The sequence below is a fragment of the Taudactylus pleione genome, unplaced genomic scaffold, assembly GCF_031769625.1.
Source record: "Taudactylus pleione unplaced genomic scaffold, aTauple2 ptg000033l, whole genome shotgun sequence".
In the NCBI taxonomy this organism is placed as follows: Eukaryota; Metazoa; Chordata; class Amphibia; order Anura; family Myobatrachidae; genus Taudactylus; species Taudactylus pleione.
In genome coordinates this window covers 1741724-1755696 of record NW_028284435.1, presented here as the reverse complement: position 1 = coordinate 1755696, position 13973 = coordinate 1741724, and the positions used below count along the sequence as shown (strand labels likewise).

The 13973-nt window shown below is 38.9% G+C and overlaps 1 pseudogene; it reads right to left on the bottom strand.

Annotated features, from left to right (window-relative positions):
* Positions 1-13447: 13447 nt before the first annotated feature.
* On the bottom strand, positions 13448-13566 carry LOC148538877 (5S ribosomal RNA; annotated as a pseudogene).
* Between the last annotated feature and the right edge of the window lie 407 nt (positions 13567-13973).

The window sequence follows — 13973 nt, the reverse complement described above, 5'->3', positions numbered from 1 at the left end:
AGAAACTGAGAAAGATCGGTCAGAGAGGTATGAGGACAGCCAGGAGAGGACAGTGTCACATAGACCAAGGGAGTGAAGGATATGCAGCAGGAGAGGGTGGTCCACAGTGTAAAAAGCAGCAGAGAGATCAAGGAGAATGAGAAGAGAGCAGTGGCCTTTGGATTTGGAAACATGGAGGTCATTGCTGACTTTTGTGAGGGCAGTTTCAGTGGAGTGGAGAGAACGGAAGCCAGACTGAAAAGGGTCAAGGAGGGAGTGGGAGGAAAGAAAAGTGGTAAGGTGGTTGTAGACAATCTGCTCAAGGAGTTTGGTGGCAAAAGGGAGGAGAGAGATGGGTCGGTAGTTAGAAAGAAGGTTAGGATCAAGGGTAGATTTTTTAAGAATGGGTGAGACAAGGGTATGCTTGAATGCAGAAGGAACAGTGCCTGATGAGAGGGAGAGGTTACTGAGGTGGTCAAGGTGGGAGCAGGCAGAAAGAGAGAGGAAGCAGAGGAGGCAGGAGGGGATAGGATCAAGGGGGGAGGTGGAAGGGATTGAGGCCGTATAGGGGCCATGACTTCCTTTCCAGGGGAGAATGATGTTAGAGTTGGTAAAGTTGATGGGAGGGATGAACTGGGAAAGGAGGAGGTGAAGAGCTGGGGGACTGGTTGGATATGATGTCCTGACGTATGGAACCAATTTTAGATGTAAAGTAGGTAGCAAAGTCAAGGGCAGAGAGCAAGGAGGGGAGGGGAGGAAGGGGTGGGCAAAGGAGGGAGTTGAAAGTGGTGAAGAGATGCTGGGGATTAGGACTGAGAGGAGATGCGGATCATTCACCTCAGGAGTGCCAAAAACCAATGGCATGTTATCAGAAACCTCATTTGCATTAAATTTTTACTCTAATTTCTGGAATTATTCTCTTCATTCATGGATTTTAACATTTTGCTCACATTTTGTAAAATCAGACATTTTCTTCACACAATCACACATATCAAATACTATTTCCTTATCTGCAATGTGATTACATTGCTTCATTTCTGTATCAAGTTCTTTCTGACACATTTCTCTGTGTATCTCGAACTCATTGGTGCACTTTCTGCTGTGTATAAATCACCACTTGACATCTCAACTCTTGCTTCTAAAAGCTCAGTACCCCTCCCTTCAGAATTTCTTAAAGGGAGACTGTCAGAATTCTCAGAAACACATCATGGCAAAACTTTAGCATCTGATATAAAATCAATTTCTTTAAAAATCTCAAATCACTACATTATATGGGTGTCCCCAAACACGTTGGATTAAACTGAGATTTCTTAACACATTTCTGAAATTTCATCAATTTATTGTGTAATCTACCTTTGCAATTTTCACGTTTTAACAATTTGCAAAGCATTTTTTCTCAATTTTCTTTTCTATAAAGAAAAAGACACAATAAGATACAATGTGATATCAGCTAAATCACAATCCTTTCTCATAGGAATGAGACAGAGGAAACATAATACAGTGTACAGGACAGCAAGAGAAAGAGCAAAACATCATATTGCCTTTTGGTTCAGAATCAGTCAATTGGTCACAAACTATTTTAACTCTTTCGATCCCACTTCTTGACACCAAGTGCATAACGGTGGGTTTTGTTCTGATCGGAATCAAATAGTTACACACGTGACCATTTGAGTGAGTACAAATTAACACATTTTATTTACAAGTAACAAACAAACAACAAACAATTAACATACAAAGTATACAGTATACTCAACTTTTGTCTATATATTCAGATAACACCGGTGATTCATTATCTTCAACATAAGATGTAATTCATCTTCATCTTCTCGTTTTATCAATGCCCAGGTTTTCAAATTTACATTGCAGGCACCCTACTGCAGTCTCAGGTCCATGCACGGGCCGAAGAGCCTTTGTCTAGGTCTTGATTTATATTTATATACCATAGTCTGGGTGTTGACTTTCCGGATATTAAGCCCATATTCATTACATACTGGGTATTAAGCACTGATTGGTACAACATAGCATGGACCATTAGTGTTCACTCTAGGTCTGGCGGCAGGCAGGGTGCCGGACCTAGAGCTGGGGCACATCTTTGCTTGCACCAGAAATCAGGGCATGGCCAATGAAAGAGGGGCGTGTCTTTATTATGCTTCACCTTCTTATCACTTATGGGGGCATGCCTCGCACTTATAGACATGTCGGGCAGCCTCCCACATGAGCCTGGCATCCATTCACCAGTGGTGACAGATGCTCTGCCATTTTCCCCACCCACGGGACACTGCGGCCTGTGGGTGGAAGACATAACCCACAGGCTATTCAGCGGGATTCCGCGCTGTAGGTGCTTTCTGCCCTTCAGAAATAGGGGTGCGGCGACCCACTGAAACAGCCTAGCAGGAACACTAGACCATTCTTATCTCTTGCACATGCCCTATAAGCACTAAGATATACTCAGACAAAGACATACAGTTATGACATGTCCTAGTATATTCCACTGTTTCAAAGACCCTTTGTGTAGAATATGGACATCACTATCAGTAACCTATAATGCTTACATATACATCTATATTATTGACAGGTACAAATAGGCCCCTCAATGGCTTATCTGACACTAAAGGTGATATGACCAGTCTATGCATAGACTAGAACTACATGAATACAATCTCTTTTCAAACCTCAATGAGGCCTAGCACAGGTTGTGTGGTACAACATATATGCCTATGTAGAAAATAATTATTTAACCCACTGGTTACACCATGGCTGCTGTACAGGCACTCCGTCTTTATGATTGTAAAAGCCTACACTTGATGAGGAGAAACATGCCAAAGTTGTGGTGTTGATATTCCAGTCCATGACAATTACTGCTGGGGCCCTTTGTTTGATTGCTGGTACTTGCTACTTATATACCATAGTCTGGGTGTTGACTTTCCGGATATTAAGATATTAAGTATGGTTTTTCAGGAGAGAATGAGGAAAAGCACATAGCATCACTTGTGAAGATTGCATCAGATGGCCAACTATCCAAAGATGAACTTTTTTGGGCCTCTCTTCAATAATCTAGCCAGACATTTATCTGGCCAATTTCTGAAGACTTAAGTAAATTCAAAGTATCTACATTCACCTCAAATTGGGACATTGCTGTTCCTGTATCATCACATTGTTCCAGATTACAATTGTTACTATCATTTTGGACATTGTGTGCCATTACCTTAGTGGTTGATTACCCCCACAGCAACAATGGTTATCCAACAGTACTAAAGGCAGTATATGTTATATATGTATATTTAACTGATACTAATGTAGCCCCCTGTGCCATGTTGTCAGTGCTCAGGCACCTGGAGTCTACAAATTGCAATTCCGTCCACTGCTGAATCAGCCCCATAGCACTCAATTACAGATGTTTAGGTTATCTTTAGTATTCTCTCTTTATTAGAGAGGGGAACCTAGGTGTTTTTATTATTTTTTAATATTTTTGTATTTGTACTTGTTAGTTGACTGTATAATAGTTATAATTAGAGTATGCAGTTCGGTTTTCCCAAAATACAAACACACCTGAACTTAAGGGTTCCAAGTCGAATCGAGTCCCAGGTTGGAATCACTTTGGGGTTCCGAGTAGAACTGAGTCCCGGTTCGGTTTTGTTGTCAGTTCAGAATTTTGATTTAAAAACCAAGCATGGGTTTTGGATTGCATGTAATCAGGTCCAAATTATATAATTTTAGCTGTTTTAGCAATTTTTTTAAATTTATTTTCCTTGATTTTAAAGGGATCTAAAACCGAATCCAAACCAAAACACTTAAGGGTGGTTTTGGAAAATAAAAACACGATGATCAATTAAAACCAAAAACCAAAACATGGGGGTCCGCGCACATCTCTATAATCATATCTGTCAATTCTTGGTGTAATTAATGAACTAAATAGAATAGTCCAGAGGTTCCCAAACGCGGTCCTCAAGGCTCCCCAACAGTTCAGGTTTTAGAGATATCCATGGTTGAGCACAGGTCATTAGATCAAATTGACTGAGGTACTAATTAAGTCACCTGTGGTCAACCAAGGATATCTCTACAACCTTGGGAAACCTTGAGGACCGCATTTGGGAACCTCTGGAATAGTCACTAAGTATACCCTTTTATCGAAATAGGTTTGACGTTATGAGGCTGACGCATAGTTAAATGCAAATCACCTATAAATGCTTGTGCATTGTGTGTATAGAAAACAATATGTAACTTGTTCATTTGCATAATTTTAAGCATCTTTGTGAATGGACGACCATATCTGTACACTTGGTTCAATACCTGTCATCATCATCAGTGTGCACTTGCACCAGGCTTATCCTTGGTGCAAAAGGTATAATAGAAAACAGGTGTATTTATGCATCTGGCCAATTACACAGCCCGGAATTTCATTGACACACCCTCTCTGAACTTACATGAGGATGTCACGTTAGGGCACAGTTACACCCATTCAGTCACAAGTGTAGATGCAACTAAAAGGCGTATGACCCTGTATCATCTGTAGTTGCATATGCTTAGGTCCAAAGCATGCACAGTGCAAAACCATGCAAGGTAAGCTCAGCAAATAGGTCTACAACATTCAACTTTACATCAGCTTCTAAGGATGCACGTCTGTGAGAGATGCTGTGAGTGATAGAAAAAAAAGTGAGAAGAACAGAAGTACTGTAATTCGACTAAACACATAATAATTTTTTTTGTATTACCAGTAATTTATATAGCACACACATATTCTGCAACATTTTACAGAGAATATTTGGCCATTCACATCAGTCCCTGTCCCAATGGAGCTTACAATCTATATTCCTTAATACATGCTAACACACATACACACTAGGGTTAATTTTTGTTGGGAGCAAATTAACCTACCAGTATATTTTTGGAGTCTGTGAGAAACTTCCCCCCAATTACAAGGTGAATAAACAAACTCTACACAGTTAGGGACATAGTGTGAATCAAACCCATGTGCTAACCACTACGCAGTCTGTGCAGCCCGCATATTAAGTTAATTATTTACTTACCTTCATCAGTCTTTGTCAGCATTTTTCTTTTTACAATTGCAATCTTGCATTCATTTACAATTTAGTAAAAAAAAGTTAGTTTGCTACTGAACACTTTAGTACAGTGTTCATTTTTATTTATACAATTCCAGTAGTCAAATTGTAAAACAAAGATTGTTACATTAGATTAATAATTTAATTTATTTTTTTACCAATTTAAAAAACTTATTGTTAGGTTTATTCATTTTATCATTTTGCTATGAACAAACAAAATATATTATTCTAATATTATTGCTTTTTGTTGCCATTTTTTCCTTTAATCACAATCTCTGGATTAATCCCAACATCCATGGACTAGATTTTGGTAATCTCAAAATGCCAGGATTTAAAAATTGGTTCTGGATTGGGGTATTTACTGGCCACATAGACCAATAGGAAGTCCATAGAGTCACTATGCCCACCAACAATACTGCTCACATGTGGAAGCCACATCCACCCTACCATCATTTTCACCACCAGGTCCCCAAAGGAAGTCCAGGACTATATATATATTTTTGTACCCACTTTTTCCCCAGTGCTACAGCTCTTTCAGAATTTTTGCTATTAAACATTGTGTTGTAATGCCACATGCTGCCCTTCAATATACAATATTCAAAGGGTTTTTTTTACATTTAAATTACCAGAAAACTGCAGGTGCATTTCCCTTCTCACCCCTTATTTTGTGAAACTCACTTACGTTTATACAGACACTATAGTGCTTTCTCAGAAATGAGGTCGCATTGCATCTCCAGCATGCAACTGCACCACCGCTATCCACCTGCTTGTGAAATTAGTCATAATTCACTATTGACACATATTTTCACCAGCCCAATCCTCACTGTCAAGCTCAAAAATCCAAAACGTTTCAGAAGAATAGTGCAGAATAAGTTGCAATGCAAACCATGAAAATAGCTCTATGGGAAAAGTAAAGAAAAATGTTTCGTACTTAATTTTATTAACTGATTGACATGAGTTAATGCATTTAAATATTTGATTGTATCATAAAACCTGCACTAAGCTCATTATTCAATTTAATGCAGCTATTACATTAGGCTAAATTAAAAGTATTTTATGGGGAAAAAATTACAATTAAAGACCCAAAGTTGATTACATTTTTAACTTGGAGAAATATATCAAGATTTATAAAAATTTACAATAATGGTTATATTAATAAGAGACAACAATAATTAGTTACAAATAAAATAAAGTTTAACAGAGTTAGTTGAAGTTGGTTGGACTGTAGTAGGTACCACTTGTCAATAGTAACATGAATATATTTATAGTTTATGATCTACCCATCAGTTGTAGTTTGTCTGGTTATTTGTACTGTAGATGATTTGATTGAATTCAAAAGTGTGAATACTTAGGATGGATAGTTGACTAATGCCAAGTGTAGTAACATTCACAAGTCCCAACAGGAAAATTTGTTTTAAAAACAGAATTTACTTGGAGTGGAAATTGGTAGATGCTGACAGACCAGCAGGTTAAAATAACAGAAGATGCTTTGCATGCAGATATCAGAAGACTGGTAATAGCAGCTGCAGTCAGGAGCAAGGGAACTGCTCTAGGAGTCTGACATGAAGATTTTGGGACTGAGGAGCAGCCTTAAATCAGGCAATGAAAAAAAAAGGGATATTCCCTCCAGCACACTGCAGCAATATTGGCAAAAATACTTGAATCCTACATGAAAACAGAATTCAGAGGTATTAGTTGCATACATTTGCAAATATATGATTATTATTCAGAACAAAGGCTGGCTGGCTAAACTAAGTGACAGAACAGTGGCACAAACACAGTTTAAAAGAATGTGACACTTATATGAAACATTGCAGCATAGCCGTGGCAGACAGGATGGCAGTTTAATAAACTATACAACCCCATATAAAGAATGTCTTCATTAATCTAGAACTAGATCAGAGGCCCAGGGCCCATAGTACAAGGAAACGGATGTGAAGTATGTATGTACTGGAAGGAAGGTAAACAATCGATTGATCAATTAAGAAAATGTAATTTAATTTGAGACGTGGCCTTGTTTTGCAGCAACTGAGAAAATGCCATAAAAGAATACAATTTATATTGTTTATTTATATTACAGACAAATACTAAATATGCACCACAATTCAGTAAAAAAATATATTTTTTGGAGTCACCACATTATTTCTCGCTAAAAATGTGTTGCACATTTGTAATGTATTAGAGCAATAACGAATAAAAATGTTTGTCTATGCGAAAAAGACCATCACCAATGCCCCCATAAATTTCAGCCCATAATGAAAAATGGTGCAAGATGGAATTGTCCTTGGGATTATGTTGTACATTAAAAATGACAAGCACAATTTATTAAACCAAGCAATTCAGCAACAGGAACTGCCACTTTTGTGGATGAAGTGCTTGGCCTGTTTGGGCCCCCACAAAACAATTTACCAATGGGTTAAGGCAGCTAACAGCATTGTTAATCCTCTCTACACTGGGACATGTCATTATCATCCTCATTCTCCTCACCATCATCAGGGTTAACATCACCATCACATAGTATTAGTTAATCCCCACTGAAATCCACTGTTACAGAAGTGTCTTTAGTTTGTTGCAATTGGTTGCAAAGGTCTTTACTCATTTGTAGTTAATGGACATGGACATGAGTATTTTCACTTTTTTTCATTTTGAGGATGTAACCTCTTACGCTGAACACTCAAAACGTAAGAGTATACACTTGGTGGTGGTCAGCTTAAGTACACCAAAGCTAGTTTGTACAAGGGGCCTTTTTTTCTCTGAGTAATCAAAAGAACTGTGTGACATGCTAATTTGTACATTGCAATTAAAATAATCTTCCTCCATCTATTGATGCTTAGTAAATCAGATTGAATCATAGTAGAGGTGACAATAATTGGGGTCAATTATTTTAAGCCTTACCAGATGTCAAAATGAAGTTTGACTTTGGTGTGCTGAGTTGACTCAAAATCTTCACCCCCAGAGGGTCTCTTGGAAAAGTCAGTTTTTCCCAGGCAGCAGCATTTGCAGGAGATACTGAGCATTTTAGCTGACAACTTGCTGTCAAGGTACTCTTTGAATCTCTTGAGATCTGTGTCATTTGGAAAGAAAGACATTACATATGGCTTAAATCTAGGATAAAGCATGGTTGCCATAATGTAGTGATCCAATTGCAAGATCTTGAAAACCCTATGCTCCTAGCGAAGCATATAAAGAAGTTGATCTGCAAGTCCAACAAGCTTAGTGGAATAATTTTGTTTCATCTCCTCTTTCAGTTTCTCTAGTTTAATTTTCAGTAGTTTTATTCAGGGAATCACCTGACTCAAGCTGGCAGTGTCTGAACTAACTTCATTAGTTACTACTTCAAATGGTTTCAGTAGCTGGCATAAAAGAGAGAGTATTCTCAGGGTGCTTGACTAAGGTACATTACCCCCTCCTCCTCATCCTATGTCATGGCTTGTTATGTAGGTTTGGATGGCTTGTTGCTGTTCCTTCATTCGCTGAAGCATATAAAGTGTGGAATTCCACCAGGTCACTTCCTCTTTATTCATTTGGTGGCATGGCAAATTGAACTTTTCTAGCAGCTGCTGCAGTCTTCTACATTCATTTGCTGAATTCCAAAAATGTCCAAAAATCTCCTGCACACCCCTTCAATTAAAAAAAAAATTCTGAACCACCAAGTTTATTGTGTAGGCAAACATGGGATATGTTCAAATTCACCCAATTGTAATGCTTTCACAATGTTACTTGCATTATCGGAAATGACAAATTCTGAGGAGAGTCCCAGCAGGGTAAACCATTTCGCTAAGACAATAGTTTTTATTACTGGTCGACACTGGTACAGTATTCCTCTTAGTGAAACTGGTGTTACAGAGAGTAGACTGGCAGTTAATGAGCTGTGCTAGGTACTGCTGCTGTGGCGGAAGAAGATACACCCACCCAGTGGGCTGTCACACTCATAAAATCTATACTTTGACCAGTACCACTTGTCCACATATCTGTGGTTAAGTGGACAGTGGGAACAATGGCATTTTCTAGGCTAAGAGCTAGTTTCTATGTAATATCTCTGTACAAGTGAGACATTTCTGTTCTCGTAAATCGATTAGTAATTTGGTAGCGGGGGCACAGTACCTCAATTAAGTGTCTAACACCAGATGCATTGATGGTGAATATTGGACACAAATCTAATACTAGCATAGCTGTCATGGCTTCAGTGATTCTCTGTGCTACTGGATGGCAGCTTTCATACTTGCTTCCTCTTGCAAAGGTTAATTTCACAGTTAATTGCTGTTTGAAACTACTAGTCTTCTTGGTCCCCTTTTGGGATGAAGCGTCACCCCCAGCAGCACCAGCAGCACTAGCATGCAAGGATTCTTCTGGGGGATCCTGGATAGGGGAGGAGTCAGTTATCCTTCACAAATTAGTTGCATTAATGAGGAGATTGATAAAGGTGTTGGCGGTGGAGTTTACTTGTGCTGGGATCTATTCATGCTGCTGCTAGATGTTGGTAGACTGCTTGGCATTACTTTATAGGTTTTTTGAGATTTTCCAAAATAATTTGCATGAACTTGCTGAAAATGACATAATAGGGAGGAGGTTCCTAGATGGTTAATGTCCCTACCTCTACTTAATTTAGCTTCACAAACTGTATAGATGGCTTGACAACTGTTGTCAGGATTTTGGTAAAAATAATTCCAATTTAAGAGGTGACTTTTTTGGTCTTCTGCTTATCACAGGCAAAAACTGCTGCCATAAGTGGTTTACTTTCTTTGACACAAACAACATCCTCATCATCAACATCCTTATTAGTGTCAGATACACAAATATCGCCATCGTCCTGCTGTGTCGTCCACCATACCATCCTCAATTTCTAAGTCACCATCTTTACTTTCTACTTTTCATCCCCACATTTGCAGAGGGTGTGAAAATGGTGGAAGGAGTCTCTAGGAGTACAGTTTCAGAAATGTCAGACTCACACATAACACTCATAGACACACTTAGACTCTCCTCAGAGATTTGTGAAGTTTGTGACAAAGACATATCATATAAACCATTTTACTTAAAATTTCACGTTCAGTCTTCTAGGGGCCAGTGTTCTTAATGTATAAATACTTTGCATCTCAGCCTTAGCCAATGTAATATCCCTAATCATATACCCTCCAATTGGGATGTAATACTTGTATGCCACAAAAATGGTATAAAAAAGAAATATCATATGAATGTTTCTGTTTAAAATGTAAAGAAACGCTATGTGACTGTATGTCCTTCTTAATATTATGGTCATGTTTGCCTAACTTCTCCTTAAGCATACAGGATGTCCTCCCAATATTTTGGGACCCACATGTACATTCTAACATGTATATGCAATATTTGCTATGACACATTATGAAGTCCTTGATTTAGTATGAACGATTGGTTTGCATTTATTTATAATGCATGATACTAGTCTCCCTACATTTACAGCTAAAAAAAACCTTTGGAATGGTTGGGGATATTACCCTGGGAACAGAAGTGGTACTACCTACAACCTTTTCCTTAATATTACTAGGTTTTTGATACACAAAGAAGGGATGTTTCCCAATATATTTATTGAGAATTGAACCTTTGGTTAAGATCATCATGCTTCATAATAATGCTCTCCACATGCTTATGTTGGCTATCGTAGTAATAAAGAACACTCTTAAATTATCTTGTCTCTCTTTAATCCAACAGCTATTTTCCTATCTAACACATGCCCCTGCTGCATAGCTGTACACACAATGTCTTCACTTTAACCTTTAGAAACAAACTGTTGTTTCAAAATTAATGCCTGGGAATCAAACACCTCCACATCAGTAACATTCCTTCTAATCCTCTGAAACTGACAGGGATACTCCTTAGACAGTTATAATGATTGTTGCTGGTAAAATTAATGAAGCAATTGCAATCCATGGGTTTGTTGAAATTGTTGGACTTAATAATCCCCTGGTTGATATAGATTATTAGGTCCAAAAAAAATGAGCTAAGAATTACTGATATGAAAAGAAAGTTGGATATTGTATGGATTGTTGTTTAAATAGCCAAAGAATATATCAAGCAACTCTCTGTCACCATGCCAAATGAAGAGAATGTCATCAATGTACTGCATATAGGACACCAGGCTGTACCAAAACTGGTGGCCACTTCATACAGAGCATTCCTCCCAGTAGGCCATGAACAAATTAGCATAGCCAAGAGCCAGCCTTGTGCCCATAGTGGTGCCCTAGAGTTGCAAGTAGACTGAAGCACCAAACTAAAATAAATTATTATACAATATAATTGATATACTCTTCCAGAATGAACTCCTTGTAAACCTCTGTGGACCCTTCCCTATCCAGAAAAAAACTTTGTGGCATGCAAACCTAACTAGTGACTAATGATCATGTATAGTGATGAAACATCAGCAGTAACCAAAAGACAGCTGGCATCCAATTTCACCTTAGATAATCTATTGATTGTGGAAATTGTGGAGATAGTATCTTTAAGATAAGAAGGGAATTATTCGGCCCTCTCGTATAGAGGAACCGGCTGCAAAAGGAAATGTTCTAGGAAAATATTAGAACAGCAGGATAATTTCTGTTCTGTTTTTTTTCTGATATTTGTCATAATTATGTTTAAGTATTTTACATATTTATATATTGGGGTTTGGCTAAGGATATTTTACTGTATGTTGGTTTGGATACATATAGTACACTTTTTAACCTTGATTGTGACATATGGAAGGGGGTATAAATAAGATTTCCTGTTCAGTCCACATCACATCCTGAGGAAAGACATTGGTCTGAAATGCATTGATGGTAGAGGACTGAGATATGCTGTCTGATGATTTCCATCTGCCCTATTTTCCATCCTGACTCTAACACCTTGCTCATCTGGGTATATGTAAGGTGGTTGGGCCCATTGGAGAACCAGTACACTGTTCAGTAACTGCTTATTGTTTTTACATTTTTATGGAATAAATACTGCTAAAGTAGCATTATATTGGTGAAATGAGAAGAGATACTCTGGTTTGACTACATTTTTAAAGAAACCTTTCGGTGAAAGTTGCAAGGGGTGTAGAGTCTTATTCTGTGTGTCGGGTGAGTGAGTGAAGTATTTGGAAATGTGTATGACCTGAATATTAAAGAAACCTTTCAGGGAACTGTATATACTTGCATTCGGTGAATGCAATTTATGTTATAGGAGTGGAGCTCTTAATGTGGACAGAGGGCCTGATTCAGACCCGCTCACGAGCGGATAGCGACGGCCGGGTCTCGCTACAAAGGGGGCGTGCTGTCGATGGTGAGTGACAGCACGCCCCCTTTGGTGGGCATGCCGGGGGTGTGGCTGCCCAGACGGAGGCATTCCCATGGGAACGCCTACCGTCTGGGGCCAGCCCCACTGACATCACAAGTAATGTCAGTGGGAGTGCTCTCGGCTCTGATAGAGCCGAAAGCACTCCAGGGCTTGCGGCAATGAGACCCTACCACAAGGGTCTCGTCACAAGCCCGATGGGCGCGATGGTCTTGACCATCGTGACCATCTTTTTGGCCGCTCGCTATAGCTGTGGGTGGTCACCCACAGCTATGCAAGCGGCAAGGAGGCCGCTCTAAAAAAAGAGAAGGACGGCCATGATTTAGAGCGAGCGCTCTGTCAGAGCATCTGGCTCTGAATCAGGGCCAGAGTACCTATGAAAGAAGGAATACTGTATCTCTGGTGGTCATATAAGAAAGAGCAGCAGAAGTTGGACTAGGCATATTCTGAGATTGTGTAGAGAAGACTGTGCTTGTGGACAGCTCTATTTTTAATACAGTTTGTTCTTCAGCCTTAGTTTTGTGTGGGCGATCTAATTTACCTGTTTTAAAGGTGACAAATGTAAACCTAAAATGAGAAGGTGTTGCACGTGAAGTTCCAGAAGATGCCTAACTTGTTTTGCCCTGGCTTCTGCCACAGGCATTCTACAGTAGTGCATGAAACATCTGTAGCAGGACTCACAAAGGAAGGCCGTGGCCTGAACCTTTCCTTGCCACTGTGTGTGATGTATGGAAAGTTGGCAATTTTTTCCACTATTCGGCAGTAAATTTTCCCTTTATTATTAGAGGTGATGTTGTCTTTAACATTGTGAAATATTGTTTAGATTTCAGGTGCTCTTTCTTAAACTTTAATTTCCCTGGAGAAAAGAAGGACGGTATAGCTGTGTTTTAATCCTTCTGCCAACTTCAATATTGGGGGGGGTACCCTCTCCCCCTGATTTGAATATAAAAAGCAGAAACAAATTGTAATGGTGATGAATGGAGTGAATACTTATATGTAGAAGCAGAACTCTGTACATATACTGTACTTAAAATATACAGCCATCCTGTATAATAAAAGGTAGTAGAAAAATAAAACACAATATAATTAAAATGTATTCACAATACAAATTAAAATAAAAAATATGTCTACAGTACCTGGTACTCCCAGGTGGTCTCCCATCCAAGTACTAACCAGGCCCAACACTGCATAGCTTCCAAGATCAGATGGGTTTGGGCATGTCCAGTGTGGTGTGGCTGTGTATAACATATATGAATTCATATAGCTTTAGACAACCCATAGACACATAAATGTAGTCAATAAGTAAAACACTTCTCACAAGGCTGTGGGTGAAACCCATACCATTCTAATGGGTTTTTACTAGTCCAATTATTTGAGTAGCTAATTCATAGACAGCTCCTGTCTTTGACACTTCGTGGTGTAAACTTACATGTAGTTGCAGTTTTTCTGTATAACTGTAACAAAGCCACAAATGCAGTCTCTTAAGTGAGCAGTGTGTCAAATGGTAGAGCTCATTTCCCATAAGGACTTTGCAATGGTGGCTCCGTATTACTGCAACAAAGCCACAAGTACAGTGTTTAAAGCGAGCGGCATCCCGAGACTATTATACTATTAATCTAAAGTTGGTGAGAAGACCTGAGCCGGGGCTTT